This window comes from Lepus europaeus, chromosome 17, assembly GCF_033115175.1.
Source record: "Lepus europaeus isolate LE1 chromosome 17, mLepTim1.pri, whole genome shotgun sequence".
NCBI lineage: Eukaryota > Metazoa > Chordata > Mammalia > Lagomorpha > Leporidae > Lepus > Lepus europaeus.
In genome coordinates, this window is record NC_084843.1 from 57,827,303 (window position 1) to 57,847,020 (window position 19,718).

The following is a 19,718-nucleotide window of genomic DNA, read 5'->3' on the forward strand; positions in this document are numbered from 1 at the left end:
TTAAGGGTACAAAACACTCAGGAATGATTGGAGGTCAGTCTACATTGTTCGGAGAGGGTAGCTCACAGTGTGGTAGAGAAGGCAGACAGACATGTAACAAAAAACACTGTAAAACTGTGGAACAAGGGCTACAGCAGAAATATATATAGGATGCAGTGGTGACTCGGGAAAGACATGAGGTGCTTTGCCTGGAGTGTAGGATAAAGGGAGTGTTAAAACACACAAGAAGGAAATAGAGCAGTAAGAGTGGAAGGGGAAAGCAAGTGCAAGAAGACCCAGAGGCAGATACTTTCAGGGAAACACAAGTATTTGGCTATGTCAGGAACATGGGAAACAGGTGAGGAAAGATCAGAGATAGGATTAAAGAGCTAGGCAGATGGGATGGGGTCTTTCAATAGATCTTTCAATAGCATGTTTAGATAAGGGCACAGATACTGGAACTGGAATGATGTTTTTACATGAAGAGGAAGACACTGATTTAAAAGGAAAGGAGAGTAGAGCCAAATAATTCTGAAGAACCCTGAAAGCAAAACACAGTAGCTCAGACTTGATTTCAAAACAAACCAGAATCCACTTATACTTATGCATAGGAAGGTAACAAGATGACATGGAGCATTTAAGGAAAATTAGTCTGCAAGACTGCGTTAGAGTGGAAATGAGTGGAGCCATGAGGCCACTCAGGAAGCTGAAGAAAGTATCTCAGACATCAGATGCTCTGGTGGGAACGGGCTAGGTACAGCGGGGAAAAGAAGAAAAGACGTTAGAGAGTAAGTGATGTTTAAAGGAAAAGAATTCAAGTGAACTTGGGGACTGACTAGATGGGAAGGAGGAGAAAAAATCACAAGTTCTGAGACAAAGGAGGAGTGGCAGATTTGTAGAGGAGATTGCTGGGGATTTGAGTCTGAGGAGGAGATGGAAGGATCAAATCCAATAGGCAAGCAGGCAGAAATGCAGGCCCAGAGGCCAAGTGAGAGGGTGGTGAAACAGAGACAATCCAAGCCGTGCCATGATGCTGGGAAAAGTCAGGACAGTAGCCCTGTAATTACAAGGGGGCAACATACATTGTCAACACTTAGAACCAAATTCCAGTTGTTGGTGCAGATGGGTGCTGTAGTAGTTGTATTTTCCAAACTTCTTTTGGCAGTAACTTCTCCCTCCACCAAGGGTAACATAATACATTACCTCAACCACGTATCACACAGACACACATAGCTTTAAGATAAAACTGGTGCTGTTGGGATTGAAGAGGGGTGAGGCAGAGGTAGGCTGGAGCCCTACCTGCTTGCTTCCCACTGAATCTCCTGTGGCATCTCCCAGGACCCAGGAGTACAGGTTTTGACGCAGAGGATTCCTTTTAAAAATCCATTAAAGCAATACAATATTAAGATATTTTGATTTGCTAAATGGGAACACCATAGTCAATAAGGATAGTATCCTTTTTGCTATTTTGGCAAGAAAATATACTAAGTGCAGTGGGAAACTAGGTACTCTTGTGTGCAGTCAGTGTTTTACCTATGTGCTCATAACCCTACTTTAACAAACTGAAAAAAAATCATTTTTATTCCTATTTTTGACTTTCAAGTTAATTGGGTAGAAACTACTTCGTCAGGAGTGTAGACTCTTCCATCCTGAAGCTAGCACTTTTGTAGGCTTATGGACCTTGGATTTGGCTTCATTGGAGGAGTTGTCTCAGAAAATGAAATACACTCATACGTTACAGATGAAAGAGTCTGCAGGCATTCACAGCAAACAGCCGTGACCCCTTTTTGTATCCTGATGCCAAATTCTTTTCCCAGGAATGTACAGCTGGGTCACCAACTATTTGCTGGTACACAGCATTCTGGGGCAGCACAAATGTACCTTGTGTAGACGTGAATGCCCACTGCGGTTGTTAGATTTTGTTATTGCTACTTGTGGACATTTTCCGGCAGGTGGTATACCTAGGAAATCCAAAGGAAATGAAATAGTATAAAGAAAAGGATAATGTAAATGCTATATGGTAATTTCATGTTACACTATTTTAGGGACTTTTCCTTCTGCCTTTTGGAAAAACCAAGATACCTTTATTCACTTACTCAATCAACAAGTAAGTGCCTATTTATGAGCCAAGTACTGTTGTAAGCACTAAGTTTTTTCTTTTTAGCTTTCATTTTTTATTCATTAGTCAGAAATACAGAGAAAGAGAGAGAGACAGAGACAGAGAGACAAAGACACACACACAGAGATCTTCCATCTACTGGTTCTCTCCCCAAATGATTGCAATGGCCAAGGCTGGGCCAGGCCAAAGGCAGTAGCCAGGAGCTTCATCTGGGTCTCCTACATGGGTGCAGGGGCCCAAGCACTTGAGCTAACTTCTGCTACTTTCCCAGGTGCATTAGCAGAGAGCTGGATCAGGAGCAGCTGGGATTCGAACTGGTGACCATATGGGATGCTGGCACTGTAGATGGTGGCTTAATCTGTTGTGCCACCGCACTGGCCCCAGCACTACCTTTAAGTAGCAAATAAGATGAAGCCTCTGCCTTCATGGAATTTAGAGTCTAGTAAGGGACAGATAGAAGGAAGGAAGGAAGGGAGGGAGGGAGGGAGGGAGGGAGGGAGGGAGGGAGGGAGGGAGGAAGGAAGGAAGGAAGGAAGGGAGAAAGGAGGGAGAAAGGAGGGAGGTTAACACCCTGGCCTGAAGCACCAGTATCCCATATGGGTGCCAGTTCTAGTCCTGGCTACTCCACTTCTCATACAGCTCTCTGCTATAGCCTGGGAAAGCAGTAGAAGATGGCCCAAGTCCTTGGGCCCCTGCACCCACGCGGGAGACCTGGAAGAGGCTCCTGTCTCCTGGCTTTGGATCGGTGCAGCTCCGGCCATTGTGGCCAATTGGGGCGTGAACCAGCAGATGGAAGACCTCTCTCTCTGTCTCTACCTCTCTCTGTAACTCTGTCTTTCAAATAAATAAAATAAATCTTAAAGGAAGAAAAGAAGGAGAGAGAGAAAGAAATAAAAAGTGATTATGCAATAACAATTATGATAAATGTTATAAAGGGAAGAACATGCAACCAAGGACCAAACTTTATGGGTAGGTTGAAGAAGGTCTTCCTGAAAAGTGGTATTGAAGGTAAGAAATAAAGAGTGACTAGAGGGGAGCCCAGCAAAGCAGTGTATGGGGAAAAGTGTTGCAGGCTGAAGGAACAGAAATGGAGAAGCCCTTAGGCCACAAGGCTTCCTTGAGTTGAAGGAACTGATATTGCTGGATCACAAGGAGTGAAGAAGAAATGGTTTGACTGAAATCTAGAGAGGGAGTAGAGGCCAGATGCTGAGAGCCTTCTAGGACAGGCTACTCAAAGTGGGTCCCCTGAACAGAAGCATCAGTGTCACTTGGAACCTTGACAGAGAGCCAGTCACACAGGCTGCATCTGGGACCCCGAACCAGGATCTCCAAGGATGAGGCCCAACCACCTGTGTTTTAACAACTGCTGATAATTTGTTGAAGTGAAGCAATGTGTGCACAGGGGTTCACTGTTCTAGTCTCTCTGCTTTGTGTGCATTTGAAAGTTTCCACAGTAAAAAAAGTCCAAAATGCAATATTTTACAGATTTTAAAAGTTTTATATAAGTGGAATTATAACATCTATATGCTTCTACTACCTGAATTTTTTGCTCTAAAAAGAATATCCATGTTGTTGCTTGTAAACCTAATTCACTCCTTTTCATTGCTATATAGTATTTTACTGTAGGGATAGAGTATTATATTACTGATGTACATTTGGGTCATTTCCAATATATTTCCTAATATGAACATTATTATAAATGTTCTAATACACCTGGTGCATGAGTGTGTCTGGACATGGAATTGCTAGCAGTGTGTACAACTTCAACTTTATAATAACACCAATTGGCTTTCTAAAGGAATTATTTCATTTTACATACTCACCAGCATTGTATAAGAATTTTGTTTGCTCTACATCATTGCCAGTATTGACATCACTAGACTTTAATTTTTGCTAATCTAGTGGTTATAAATTGTTATCTCATATGGTTTTAATTTTCATTTCCATATGTTACTAATGAGGTGGTGGATTTTTTTCATATGTTTATTAACTGCTCAGGAGAGTTTATTTCCTGTGAAGGGCTTATTTATGTCTTTCATTGGTTTTTCTATTGCATTATTTGTTTTTGTGATGAATATTATGAAATTATCCTCTCTCAGTTTGATTTGTCATTATTTCCTCTATGATATCTTTTGACAATTAGATGTTCTTAACTTCAATGTCTAATTCAATTTTAGTTTTTTGGACTTAATTTTCATAGTTTGTGTCTAGTTTAGGAAAAAATGTTCCTAATCTCAAAGGCATACAGATATTCTTATGCATGTCTTCTAAAAGTTTTATAATCTTGCCTTTCACATTCAACTTTTAATTGACTTAAGTTAATGTTTGTGTATGGTGTAAAAAGGGAACTCATTTCAGGGATTTTTTTTAGTTTTTAGTTTTTTGTTTTTTTTTAAGATAACCTCTTGTGCTAGCACCAGTTTATGGAAAAAATATATCATTTCCCCATTGATCTGTAGCGTCAGCTCCTTCATAAATCAAATTCCATAAATGCATTCTGGCCCCCTGCTCTTTTCCCCTGGTTTATTTATCTCATTACAACAGATGTTTTCATAGTTCTTGATTTGCAGCTTTTTCATTTTAAGGATTTTGGGCTCTTCTTGGTCCTTTTTTTTTTTTAAAAAAAAAGATATATTTATTTATTTTAAAGGTGGAGAGAGAGAGGTCTCTTCCATCTACTGGTTCACTCTCCAAATGGCTACAGCAGCTGGGGCTGGTCCAGGCTGAAGCCAGGAGCCTGAAATTCTATCCAGGTCTCTTACATGGATGGCGGGGGGCCCAAGGAATGCTGCCTTCCCAGGAACATTAGGAGACAGCTGGATTGGAAGCAGAGCAGCTGGGACTAGAACCTGTGCTCTGACATATGATGTCTGGCTTAGCTCACTGTACCATAATATCAGCCCCTCTTGGTCTTTTCGCTCTTTAATACCAATTTTAGAATCATCACATTCCACAAAATTTTTCAAAAACCTAGAGATTTTTGGAATCTCATTGAATCTGTGGACCAATGTAGGTAGAATCTTACACTTTTCATATAGTTAGCATTCATATTCAGGAGCAGGGAGTTATTTCTTTAGGTATTCTCAAATGTTTTTCAATAACAAGTTATATGTATTTTTTCACTAGGTCTTATAAATCTTTAATTATCTTTATTCATAGGTGCCTCTTTTTTTAAGATTTATTTATTTATTTAAAAGTAAGAGTTAAACAGAGAGAAAGAGGGAGAGGCAGAGAGAGAGGTCTTCCATCTGCTGGTTCACTCCCCAGTTGGCCAGAGCTGTGCCAATCAAAGCCAGGAACCAGTAGCTTCTTCTGGGTCTCTCACATAAGTGCAGGGGCCCAAGGACTTGGGCCATCTTTTACTGCTTTCCCAGGCCACAGCAGAGAGCTGGATTGGAAGTGGAGCAGCCAGGACTGGAACCGGTGCCCATATGGGATGCTGGCACTGCAGGCGACAGCTTAACCAGCTACACCACAACACTGGCCTGTTTCCACATTTTAATCTTATATAAAACTTCATTGTAACTTGTCCTGTTTAGTAAGATTAAGATTTTTGAAAATCAGGTGGTATTGTGGTGTAGTGGGGAAAGCTGCCACCTGTGACCCTGGAATCCCATATGGATGCCGGTTCAACTCCTGACTGCTCTACTTCCAATCCAGCTCTCTGCTGATGTATCTGGGAAAGCAGCAGAAGATGGCCCAAGTGTTTGGACCTCTACACTCATGTGGGAGACCAAGAAGAAGCTCCTGCTCCTGTCTTCAGCCTGGCCCAGCCCTGGCTGTTACAGCTATTTGGATACTGAACCAGGGAATGGAAGATCTCCCTCTCTCTGTAACTCTGCCTTTCAAATTAATTAACTAATTAATAATTTTTAAAAATCATTAATGAATATTGAATTTTATCAAACCTTTTTATTGAGATTATCATTTTTTCTTTACTCTGTTAATATGATAAAGAATCATAACTTTATAACATTAAACCAACCTTGAATTCTTGGGATAAACACAATTTGTTCATAATCAATTCTTTTTGAATATTTTTGGATTTGGTTTATTAATATTTTGTTGACAGCTTTTGTATGTTTGTTCCAATATGAAAATGGACTCAATTTTCTTTCTAATACTATTGTCAGAAGATAATTGGTCTGAGCCCCAGTGTTACATTAAATCAGTGCGACTGGTATGGTCCTTAAGGCTACTTACGGTTTACATCTTTCTAATTGCATGTGGTATCCATTGTATCCATTCTGAATTAGCTATTTATTATTTTGAGTCTCACTGTTTTCTAGACCATGTTGCAAAGGAATTCCAAGATTTAAAATTTGAGTAGATAAGGAAAATTCTACAAAAGAGATTGAGAAGTTACATCCTAACTGATAGAAAGAACATAGAAACAGTCACACAAAGTTTCTTCAAAAAGAAATTAGTCAACTACAGTGAATACTAATTAGAAGTCAAGGAAGAGGAAACTGGAAAGCATCATTTGATTTCATAACATGGAGGTCGTCAGTAGCCCCAGAAAGAACAGATTTGGAAAAATGGTGCGTAGTGCTTGCTTCAGCAGCACATATACTAAAATTGGAACGATACAGAGAAGATTAGCCTGGCCCCTGTGCAAGGACAACATGCACATTTGTGAAGCATCCCATATTTTTTGGATGATTTAACATTATTAAGCAATTTAGAAAAGAACAAAGTTGAAATGGATGCAATCAGAGCTAAATGTTGAAGAAGCTGTAAATGACAGGAACTGGAACACATTTTATGAACGCTGCTGAATTCACTTCAAGCCTCCAAAGAATGAATAAAGAAAGATGATTTTTTTTTTTTTTAAGGACCACGTCATCTCGTGAGAGCTAAGAATCACAGGCGGGTTTCCAAGGATGATTTCTGAGCCAGCAGCCTAAGACCATTTGTTGATTTCATCTCCACTTACCCAAGACCTCAAGTATAAATAATTCTGATAATTATGGAGAAATCAACTTCTATTAAAATAATTTTGATTCAGTGTTAAAAAAAAAAAGAAAGAATGATGGGTAGACACTGGCATTGTGGTGCAGCGGGTTAAGGCTCTGCCTGCGATGCCAGCGTCCCATATGAGCTCCTGTTTGAATTCCAGCTGCTCCATTTCCGATCCATCTTTCTGCTAACGCACCTGGGAAAGCAGTGAAAGTTGGCCCAAGTGCATGGGTGGGAGACCTGGAAGGAGTTCCAAGTTCCTGGCTTTGGCCCGGACCAACCCTGGCCCTGGCAGCCACTGGGTAGTGAACCAACGGATGGAAGATCTCTCTCTCTCTCTCTCTCTCTGCAACTCTGCCTTTCAAATAAATAAAAATAAATGTAAAAAAAAGAAGAAAAAGAAAAGAGTGATGGGGACAGAAAGAAGATTAGAAATGATTTAACAGTGAAAAGAAGATCATACTAAAATGGTAGAGTTTTCCCTTCCAACACTCCCAAAACATAACTGGAAAAAACATAGAATGTCATCTATAGATCTGAAATGTTTACAAAGTCTCCCGATTTAGAAATCATATGGAGGGGACACATCCAAGTATGCACAGTTTGGAAAGTCCTCTTTAAGACAAATAATACAGGGGTGGGTGTCTGGCACAGCAGCTAAGATGCCCCCGCCCCATAGTATGCCTGCCCTGCTTCCAATTCCAGCACACGCTGAGAGGCAGCAGGTGATGGCTCAAGCGCTTGGGTGCCTGTCACCCACATGGGAAACCCAGACTGAGTTCCAGGCTCCTAGATTTGGCCAGGTCCAGCCCCAGCTGTTGAGGGCATTTAGAGAGTGAACCAGTGGAACCAGTGGATGGAAGATCTATCTGTGCCTGTCACCGTTTCTCTCTCTCTCTCTCTCTTTCTCTCCTCCCTTTTCAAATAAATAAATTGAAAAAAATTAAGGATAAATAATGCAGAACTTTGAATACACGGTTAGGCACAGAGCCTTGGAAGGGAGCCATGCGGGAGAGGAAGCCTGAAGTTGTTTTGGTTTCGTGAGAAATCTGCCTCTAAGCAGATGGAAACTGATTGACAGGGAAATTCAAAACCCAAATCATATCCCAAAGAGGAGTGCTGTGGAGCTAAGGAAATCTGCTGAGTGTACTGCAGGCCCAGGGCGAAAGACAGGAAAGGGCCCTGGCCTGTCAGGGTGATTCAGCTGCTGTGGTTCAGGTCAGGGCTTCCTGTTTCCCCTGCTTGACTGAACAACAAACACAGCCTTTGACACAGAAGGCAGAGCAGCAACTGCATGCTAGAGAGCAGGGCGGTGTCCCAGAGAGCCTGCAGTAGCCAGCAGAACTGGGGAGCAGCTGGTTCCCAGTGTCCGCCCTACCTGAACCCAGTGTGCCCCTCCCCAACAGCCACCAGAAACAACCTCCTGTAGCAGAACCAACACCCCTTAAAAAGCAAGAGTTTCTTTTTTTAAAGAAAGTTCTTTTTTTAATAACCCATTTTTTAAAAAGATTTATTTTATTCATTTGAAAGACAGAGTTACAGAGAGAGGTAGAGACAGAGAGGTCTTCCATCTGCTGGTTCACTCCCCAGATGGCCGCAAAGGCCGGAGCTGTGCCAGTCTGAAGCCAGGAGCCAGGAGCTTCTTCTGGGTCTCCCATGTGGGTGCAGGGCCCCAAGGATTTGGGCCATCTTTCACTGCTTTCCCAGGCCACAGCAGAGAGCTGGTTAGGAAGAGGAGCAGACAGGACTAGAACCGGAGCCCATATGGGATGCCTGCGCTTCAGGCCAGGACAAAGCAAGAGTTTTAAACAGCTAAGGAAAGCTAACACTGCCAGAGGCTCCAGGTTGAACAAAAAGAATTTACTCTGAGAGATTTCACATAAACAGAAGAAAGGAGCAGCAGATTGTTTGAAACAGCAGTATGGAAAGATTCAAGTCACTCAATCAACAATAACAGGACTAGAAAATTCAGTACTGCACATTGTTCATTTGTTCAGTAAAAATTCATTCAGCACTCGATATGTACCATGAACTATTCTGAATACTTGATATTCACCAGTAAATAAAACAAAGTTTCCTGCCATGTCACATTTTTAGATGAAGTAGAGAACAGATAATAAACAATAAAAAGTAAATTAGGTAGTAGTTTAGTAATAAGATATAGAAAAAGGACTTCTAGAAGGAGAGATTTCTTGTCACCCCTACCCAAAGTAACTTAATCTTTTTAAAAAGTTGTTTTAGGAATGTTAGACCTTCACATTTATTCATATTCTCTTTCGTTTTATCTAAATTTGGCTGTGTAGTAAGGGGTGGCTTTGATGTCTTGGTATTAGCTGATTGCTTATTTGTGCTTTTAAAAAAGTTACCAAGAAGTTGTGTATGTTTATTTGTGTGTGTGTGCACATGTGCTCTCACTGACACCCCCCAATCCCCCCGTGAGTGCAACATAACCTTCAGATGTGAAAACTTAAGTTTGCTCACTTTGCAGCAAACGGGACATGTACAATACCAACTTGTGTCACAAAATCCAACATAACTTTGAGCCCTCTTAGAAAACCTCTACTATCATCCTGTTGCCTAACAGACTCCAGCTGCATTCTATGTTCCAGTTATTACTCTCATGCACAGAGCGAACTGGAAATGTCAGCGATTCATTGCCTTTGGGCTGCATTTCAGGCTGTGGCTGTCTCACGTAAGACATCCAGCATTGTTAGATGGAGCTGGTGAAAGGCACTTCAAGCACAGCTCCTTTCTAGCACCCAAGCATTCTTGAAAAATGAAAATGAACTGTAATAATCCTAACTTGGGTTCATTCGTTTAACATTCAGGCAACAAACACCATCCTGAGCTATGTATGGGATAAATAGGGATACATAAAACAAATGTGATCATCTGTGCCCTTGTGACAGTTATTGTTCAGTGAGAGAGAGACGTTAAACAAATAAGCCTACAAATAAATATATAATGATAAATGATGTGTAGGTTCTGTGAAGGGAAAGAGCAGGGCATTAGTGGTGGAGAATAATAGAAGGTGAGATAGGGACTTTGGAAGGGGTGGGGTAAGGGTAAAGGGAAACTCTGAGTAATCATTCTTTTAATGAGCATTAGTACTGATGAGTCAGAATAACACATTCACATTGCATTAAGTTGTTCATGTGCTGAATCAATGAGTCACAATATTTATCCAAGGCATATTTTCGATGAAATAGTAACCTAACAGCAGAATGGTGATATGCAGCCAGAAAGTCCAGGTAAATCAGAAAAATGGGTCTCTGTAGTGTCTTCCGTCCCCAGGGCAGCAGCCAGGTTAGCAGATCTGGCTGGCTGCGGTGGTGATCCAAGGTGGGTGGGACCTGCTCTGCGCCCCCATGTCATTGGCTCATTTCTGCTGAGCCCGGAACCTCATCTGGCTCCCGCTGCCCTTCTGGAAGTGTCCTGATGATCTGGTGCTCTGCAGACCTGCGCTGGTCAGGGCGTGTCTGTGAAAGCATTAGAATGTGGGGAGCTGTTTGAGGAAGAGCACGTTTTCCTCCGCACCCCTACGCGTCTTCAGAGTGCCTGTAGTGCCTTTTCGGAACCCTGCCTGACCCGTGTGTAACTTCTCAGTGGGGCATGGTGTTAAAGCCAGGGTGACTGTGACTGGTCGATTTGGGGGCCTAGTTGAATCCATCCTGGCAATCCAAGAAAGGGCAGAAACACTTCTGACAGACAGTTTGGGCGTTGCAGTCCCGCCACTTACCTCTTTCTGGTCACTGGATTGTTCATAGATATTTCCACTCTAATTTGGGTCAGAATGAAAAATCCTTTTTTCTTTTCTTTTCTTTTTTTAAAAGATATATTTATTCATTGTAAAGGCTGAGTTACAGAGATACTGGATAGGAAGTGGAGCAGCTGGGACTCGAACCGGTGCCCATAGGGGATGCCAGCACTGCAGGCAGAGGCTTCATTGCTATGCCACAGTGCCAGCCCCAAGAAGTTCTATCTAAAAGACTGAGATAACTCTATGTTTATTAGAGAAAGTACTTATTTGTTTTGAAATGACTATTTAAATTTATCAAATCAACAGAGTTCTATTGCTTAAAAAAGAAAAAAAATTAAAGATTTATTTATGGCATTGTGGCATAGAAAGTAAAGCTGCTGCATTTGACCCCAGCATCCTATATGGGCTCCGGTTCAAGTCCCAGCTGCTCCACTTCCAATCCAGCTTCCTGCTAATGGCTTGGGAAGAGCAGCAGAAGACTGTCCAGGTCTTTGGGCCCCTGCACCCACGTGGGAGATCTAGAGGAAGGTCCTGGCTCCTGGCTTCAACCTGGCCAGGTGGTGGCCATTGAGGACTTTTGGAGAGAGAATCAGGAGACGGAAGACCTCTTGCTCTCTCGTTCTGTCTCTTTAATTCTTTCAAATAAATAAATGATTATAAATATTTTTTTAAAGATTTATTTATTTAATTTGAAAGGCAGAGATACAGAGAAAAAGAGAGAGAGACAGAGACAGAGAGAGGGAGAGAATCTCTATTCACTGGTCAATCCCCCAAATGGCTGCCATGTCCAGGGCTGGGCCAGGCTGAAGCCAGGAGCCAGGTGCCTCCTCTTGGTCTCCCATGCGGGTGCAGGGCCCAAGAACCTGGGCCATCCTCCACAGCCTTCCAGGTGCACCAGCAGAGAGCTGGACCAAGGTAGAACAGCCAGGACTCGAACTGCTGCCCACATGGGAAGCCAGCACCATAAGTGGAGGCCCAACCCTCTATGCCACAGCGTTGACCCTGATAAATAAATCTTTAAAAAAAGAAGAAGAAAAAGAATTATTTGAAAGGCAGGGGCTGGGAGAGGAAAGAGGGATAGACAGAGAGACTCTCCATCCACTGGATCACTCCCTAAATGGCCACAACAGCCAGAGTTGGACTAGGGCAAAGCCAGAAGCCTGGAACTCCATTCAGGTCTCCTACATGTATTGCAGGGGCCCAAGCTCTTGGGTCTTCCTCTACTGCCTTTGTCGGGTGCATTAGCATGGAGCTGAATAGGAAGCAGAGCAAGCAGGTCTCAAACCAGCATTACCATAAGGAATGCTGCTGTTGCAAACAGCCATTTAACCTACTGAAACACCAGCCCTCCAAATATTATTGAAGAATAGACTACTTAGAAATACTTCAACTCTTTTTTCTTTTTTTCTTGCAGTTTCCTGTTTTTTTCCCTTTAGAATCCCAAATAATAGGCCACTGGTTCTCAAATATTTTTTACAGCCCCTTAAAAATCACTAAGGCCCCAAAGAGGTTGTATTTATATGAGATGTAATGATTTATCATATTAGCAATTAAAACTAAGAATTGTTTTAAATACTTATTCATTCTGAAAAATAATAAACATGTTAGCAAAAGTTATTTTGTGAAAGTTTTATGAGAATAGTAGCATTATTTGACATTTTTGCAAATCTCTTTGGTTTCTAGATCAACAGAAAACAGCCAGTTTCTCGTATTTGCTTCTGTGTTCAGTTTGTTAATCTATGTTGTTTGGGTAGAAGTGAATAAAATAAATCCATTCTTACAAACATATGTAGTCAGAAACAGAGGAGTGTTTTAAAAGTTTTTCAGAGTATTGTGACTAGCCAGCAGTTTTTTTTTTTTTAATAGGCTAGTAACAATGTGAAATCTGAAACCATACCAATGAACTTGCATAGTCCCCTATGCTAAAACCCATTGATCTGTCTTGAATTTTGGATGGATAACATTATATATTAGTTACTCCGAAAAAACGAGTAATTCAGGGGCCAGTATTGTGGAGCAGCAGGTTAAGCGTTAAGTGCCCCACTCCACGACACTGGCATCGCATACTGGGGTGTTTATTAGAGATCCTGCTGCTCTGCTTTATCGCTATCCAGCTCCCTGCTAATGTGCCTGGGAAAGCAACATGATGATCCAAGTGCTTGGGCCCTTGCACCCTCGGGGGAGACCTGGATGGAGATCTAGGCTCTTGACTTGCCCCGGACCAGCCCCGGCTATTGTGACCATTTGGGGAGTGAATCAGCAGATAAAACCCTCTGTCTGTGTCTCCTTCTCTCTCTCTGTCACTCTGCCTGTCAAATACACAAATAAATATTAATTAAAAAAAAAAAGATTTGAGAGGCAGAGTGACAGAGAAACAGAGAGAGGTTTTTCATCTGCTGGTTCACTCCCCAAATGGCTGCCATAGCCAGAGCTGGGCTCAAGTGAAGCCAGGAACCAGGAACCATCTTCCACTGCTTTCCCAGGCCATTAGCAGGGAGCTGGATTGGAAGTGGAGCAGCTGGTACTCGAACTACCGCCCATATGGAATGCAGGGGCATAAACTATTATGCCATAGCACTGGCTGCAGTCTTTTTTTTTTTTTTTTTTTTAATGAGTAATGCAGATCTTCCAAAAGGAACCTATTTTACTATGTAATATCAAAAAATCACATTTCTTAACATCACTGAATTTCCTAAAATGTCTTTCAGTATTGGGAAACCCAAAACTCCCTGTGAGGAATAAATTTTTCTAATTTTTTTCATGAAAGTTCAAATTTTTTCATTGACAACAAATGCTATTAGTCATTTTTGCTTGAAGTGACAGGTTTATTTCCTTCATTTTTGACGAAATGTTGGCTGAATATCCACATCTAAATAACCATAATTTATCTATAAGTCATTTTCCCAAGGTAAAATGTTTCATACATTTAGCAGCTAGTTCAGCCTTCAACCCAAACAGTCACACAAGCACTTATCCATAAGCAGCAGAAATGATTTATGCTACTCCTAAAAGACAGACATGGACTCAAAGTTGAGGTTTGATAAAAGTCCTGATTTTTACTGCTTCATCAGGACATTTTTCAGTGGAACTGGATTCTTTTTTCCTATTGCAGTGTGATGGGGAGCACAATGACTACTCATCAGTCTGGAGACAGAGCTTTCATTTGTGTTGCTAAAGCACCAGCAGTTTTACCCACTGTGGCTTTTGCACCATCAGTGTAAATGTCAACACAGTGAAAGGGCAAATAATCTTGGTATTATACGAATGTAGCTTTGTCTTCACAGAATGCAAAGTACACTTTGACACCACTGTAATATGCTTATACTGCTATTGCTTGCTATGGCTACTGTTAGCTAGTGACTTCCTGTTCTGTGAGATGGTAGTTTAGCATCCTACACTGAACCAGCCCCTACTAATTCCTTTTTTCATTGCCTCAATGTAATCATATCACACTAATGTTGTTAAAACTATTTAATGTTTACCTGCTTGTTATTACGTAAATACTATTCATGACCAAGCCTAGCAGGTAAAATAAGTATTTCCTTGATTTACAGTCCCCTCTCAGGAATCAGGAGATTGATTCCAGGATCCCCCATGGATACAAAATCCACAGATGCTAAAGTCCCTTATATAAAATGTCACAGTACTTGCATATAACCTGCACCTATCCTCCCTGTGCTTTTTTAATTTTTAAAATTTGAGAGGTAGAGATAAAGATAGAGAAAAATAAACAAACAGACTGCACCCCTATCTGCTAGTTCACTCCCCAAATGCCTACAACAGCTGGGGCTGAACCGAGGCTGAAGCTGGAAACTCCATCCAGTTCTCTTTGGGTGGTAGCAACCCAATAACTTGAGCTATCACCACTGCCTCCCAGGGTCTGCACTGGCAAGAAGCTGGCAGAGTCAGGACATGGAGACAGGTACTAAACCTAGGTACTGTGATGGAGCAGGGAAAGCTGTCACCTGCAGTGCCGGCATCCCATATGGATGCCCATACAAATCCCAACTGCTCCACTTCTGATCCAGCTCTCTGCTATGGCCTGGGAAAGCAGTAGAAGATGGCCCAAGTCCTTGGGCCCCTGCACCCACGTGAAAGGCCTGGAAGAAACTCCTGGCTCCTGGCTTAGGATCGGCACTTCTCCAACCATTGTAGCCATTTGGGGAGTGAACCAGCAGATGGAAGACCTCTCTCTCTCTCTCTCTCTCTCTCTCTCTTTACCTGTGCCTCTCTAACTCTGTATTTCAAATAAACAAATAAATTCTAGGAAAAAAAAACAAGTACTCTGATAACAGATGCAGGCATCCTTATAGGCCTCTTTAACCCTAGGCTAATGCCCAGTTCCTCTCATATATTTTAAATCATCTCTAGGTTATTTACAATGCCTGATACAGTGTGAATACTACATAAATAGTGATACTGTGCTGTTTGGGGAATAATGACAAGAAAAGATGTATATGTTTAATACAGAAGCAATATTTTTCCTGTATATTTTTTAAAGATTTGCTTGCTTTTATTTGAAAGAGTTAGAGAGAGAGAGAGAGAGAGCGAGAGAACCATCCACTGGTTCACTCCCCAGATGGCTACAATGGCCAGGGTCTGGGCCAGGCCAAAACCAGGAGCCAGGAGCTCCATCTGGGTCTCCCATATTTATAAAATATGAATTTTTTTTATCATTATTTGGTCTTCCAACAAGTCCATCAAACACGTGTTTTCTGAGTGCTTACCATGTACCAAGGCATTGTAGTAGGTGCTGAGTTACAGCCAATAGGGTGTTTTCATGGACTTTACCATGTAGTAAGGGGAGCAAACAACAACCATGTCAGCAAACAGATAACTTCTGGAAGGATAAGTGCTATGAAAGTAACAATGCAATAGGACCACCCAAGGTAAGTGGTTGCATTAGGAAGGAGGTGAGAGAATGTATCTTCGAGGAGCTAACATTGAAGCTGAGACTTCTCTTTGTAAACATCTGGGGGAAGAGGTTTTAAGGAAGCACAAAAATCCCAACGTGAGGATCAGCTTAAGGTGTTCACGGAATAGGAAGCAGAACATTGTGGATGGGACACAGTGGAGGGAAGAGGGTTGGGAGATGGAGTCCATAAATCGAGGTTGGAAAGGCAAATTAGGATGCTGTCCCAAACAGAGGCCACTGAAACTATGGGATGAGATAAGATTGACAAAGGAGAGAATGTATACATAGAAAATTGCAGGGCCGGTACTGTGACCTAATGAGTTAAGTCACTGCCTGCCATGCCAGTACCCCTGCTGGGCACCAGTGTGAGTCCCAGCTCCTCTACTTCTAATCCAACTCCCTGCTAACGTGCCTGAGAAAGCAGCAGAAGATAGCCCAAGAGCTTGGGCCCCTGCATGCTCGTGAGAGACCTGGATGAAGCTCCGGCTCCTGGCTTCAGCCTGACCCAACCCTGATTACTGCAACCGTTTGGGGAGTGAACAAGCAGTTGGAAGATATTCTTTCTCTCTCTCTCTCTCTCTCTCTCTCTCTCTCTCTCTCTCTCTCTCTTCCTGCCCCCTTCTCTGTAACTCTGCCTTTTAAATAAATAAATCTTTTAAAAAAAGAAAAAGAAAATTGTGCTAGATGCTGTGGACACTGCCAAAGTTTATAAAGGCGCTCAACCTACCTCCAAAGAATGGACAATCTAGTAAGATTGGTGAGACAAACTTTCAAAGCAGAGAATGATAGAAGATAGTATATAATCAAGTTGTGCATCACATAGTACAGGGTGTTTTTTTTTTTAATGAAATTAGAAAATGTAACAATCCCTGAGAATTGGTGGTGAAACGTAGCTCTGTGTAGGAAGTGATATTTGAGCCAGATTTCGGTAGATGAGTTATATCTGCAGTCACTGAAAGAGGAAGTGACTCTCAGAAAGCATAAGCAGAGACATGAATTGTGGGGGTGACCATGACATATCTAGGAAACAGCAGAGAGCAGCTTGACTGTTGCGAAGTAGTTGAATAAGTGGGTTTACTGAAATGTACTTTAGACTCTTGCTTCATAGATGGGAGGAGGGGCTCATTAAAGAACTGAGCAGTTAGATCTGAAATTACAGTAAAGATTAGCAACTGTCAGGACTCCTTGATTTTTGAGATCGAATACTTGTTTTTTTTTTTTTTTTGACAGGCAGAGTGGACAGTGAGAGAGAGAGAGAGAAAGGTCTTCCTTTGCCGTTGGTTCACCCTGTAATGGCCGCCGCGGTAGCGCGCTGCGGCCGGCGCACCGCGCTGTTCCGATGGCAGGAGCCAGGTGCTTCTCCTGGTCTCCCATGGGGTGCAGAGCCCAAACACTTGGGCCATCCTCCACTGCACTCCCTGGCCACAGCAGAGAGCTGGCCTGGAAGAGGGGCAACCGGGACAGGATCGGTGCCCCGACCGGGACTAGAACCCGGTGTGCCGGCGCCGCAAGGCGGAGGATTAGCCTGTTGAGCAACGGCGCCGGCCTGAGATCGAATACTTGTGATACCTTCGCAGTTAATGCATTTTTATTGTGTTGATTAATAATTGTTGCTTCCAAAAGTGAATACGACATAAAGGAGGTCGACTGAGACATCTCACTGCTGTCTGCTCATCTATCAGTTTTCTTTTTGCAAAGGCACACAACGTGAATGTATCTTACTTTTTGTCCCCCATATCTGTTTCCTAGCACTGCTGTAATGAGTTACCACAGATGGCTGGCTTAAAACAACAGAAGTGTATTGTCTCACAGTTCTAGAAGCTGGAAGTCTATAATTAAAGTGTCTCCAGGGCCATGCTCAACCTGAGCCCCTGGGTGGAATCTTCTTGCCTCTTTTAACTTCTGGCTGGGGCTGCCCCTCCTCGCTGTACCTTGGCCACGGCTGCATTCCCCCAGTCTCTGTCTGTGGAGGCACACGGCCTTCTCTCTGTGAGTCTCTCTTTCCAAAAGGACTCAGTACTTTTTGGATTAGAGCCCACCCTGAGGTTCTCATTTTAATGTGATTATATTTGCAAAGATTGTTTCTGAGTAAAGCAATATTCACAAGAACTGGGTGCGATGATTTCAACTTATCTTCTTGAGGGATGTAACTGAACCTGTAAGACCCCATTTCTTCCACAGAGCTACTACTTTATATGTACTATTTGTTTTACCTTCCTGTTAAATTTTAAATATAGATCTTGTGTTATTTCCATAAGTGTATAATTATCTTTCTCAGTCTCTTTTTACAGCTGAATAATGTTCAACTATGTAGCCATACCATGGTTGTTTGCATCAGTCTCCCAATGAGGGACACCTGAATTATGTCCCATCTTTTGCTATTTCAATGAATGGCCAATGACAAATGTAGTATATTTGTCATTTTATGTATATGCAAGTGTATATGTACAACAGACTCCCACAAGTGGAATTGTTGGGTTCAGAGATAAACACATTCATACCTATGAAAGTTTCTTTTCATAGGGGTTATTTTACACTGCTGTTAGCAATGTATGAGACTGGCTAAACTTCTAGACTTAATGTCAATCATTTATGCAAAAATTTCCATTTAACGTTAATACCCATTTCTCATATGCCTGCATGTTTTTAAACATTATATACATTTATATATACATACTTTATGCAAACTTTTGGTCTAAAAAACTGTGCTATAGTAAACATTTCTGACTTAAAATGTAAAGCATTAAAATTAAATGCCATAGGGGCCAGTACTATGGTGTAGTGGGTAAAACTGCCGCCTGCAGTGCCGGCATCCCATATGGGCACTGGTCCGAGTCCCGGCTACTACACCTCCTATCCGGCTCTCTGCTATGGCCTGGGAAAGCAGTGGAAGATGGCCCAAGTCCTTGGGCCCCTGCACCTGCGTGGGAGACTCAGAAGCAGCTCCTGGCTCCTGGTTACAGATTGGCGCAACTCCAGCCATTGCGGCCATCTGGGGAGTGAACCAGTGAACCAGTGGATGGAACACTTTCTCTCTCTCTCTCTCTCTCTCTCTCTCTCTCCTCCTCCTCCTCCTCCTACTCCTCCTCCTCTCCTTCTTTCTCTGTGTAACTCTGACTTTCAAGTAAATAAACAAATCTTTAAAAAATAAAATAAAAAATAAAATGCCATAGCCTATAGGAACATACTTCATTTAGGTTATTTGCTGGGATTGGGCCACTTCTGGGAGGATGTGGCCCATTCTCCTTACTCTGATGACTCAAGTAACAGAAAAAAAATTAACTTTAATTTTGTTAGACAAAATGCAGAGGGAGAGAGTAAATTCAACCTCACAAACTTTGATTACCTGTTAGATTCTAAGTCAGCCAGTGTAGCCCTCATTTAATGAATACCATAGAGAGCTGGAAGTTATTTTAATAGAAGCTAAATTCCACATCACAGACCTTGCTTTTCATGGTTACTGTACTTGCTTTCTTTTTTTTTTTTTAAGGTTTATTTATTTATTTGAAAGTAGTGTTATACACAGAGAGGAGAAGCGGAGAGAGAGAGGTCTTCCATCTGCAGGTTCACTCCCCAAATGGCTGCAATAGCCAGAGCTGTGCCGATCCGAAGCCAGGATCCAGGAGCTTCTTCAGGGTCTTTCATGTGGGTGCAGGGGCCAAAGGACTTGAGCCATCTCCTACTGCTTTCCCAGGCCATAGTAGAGAGCTGGCTCGGAAGTGGAGCAGCTGGGATTAGAACTGGCGCCCACATGGGATGCCGGCACTTCAGGCCAGGGCATTAACCCACTGCGGCACAGTGCCGGCCCCTGTACTTGCTTTCTCATCCATCTCCTCTATATTCAGTTGTGTCATTTATTATTATTTTTTTCAATGTCTTTTTTTAACTTTTATTTAATAAATATAAATTTCCAAAGTACAATTTATGGATTACAGTGGCTTCCCCACCCCCCATAACTTCCCTCCCACCTGCAACCCTCCCATCTC

The 19,718-nt window shown here is 42.2% G+C and overlaps 1 protein-coding gene and 1 non-coding gene across 2 annotated transcripts in view; both read left to right on the forward strand.

The window, feature by feature from the left end:
- The window catches only part of MYPN (myopalladin), an 89,648-nt gene that overhangs the window by 12,656 nt on the left and 57,274 nt on the right, over positions 1 to 19,718 (forward strand). The gene's annotated exons all lie outside the window — the stretch shown is intronic.
- Positions 6,647 to 6,753, forward strand: LOC133776481 (U6 spliceosomal RNA). The gene has a single exon (XR_009868410.1). It is a non-coding gene; the product is annotated as a U6 spliceosomal RNA (small nuclear RNA).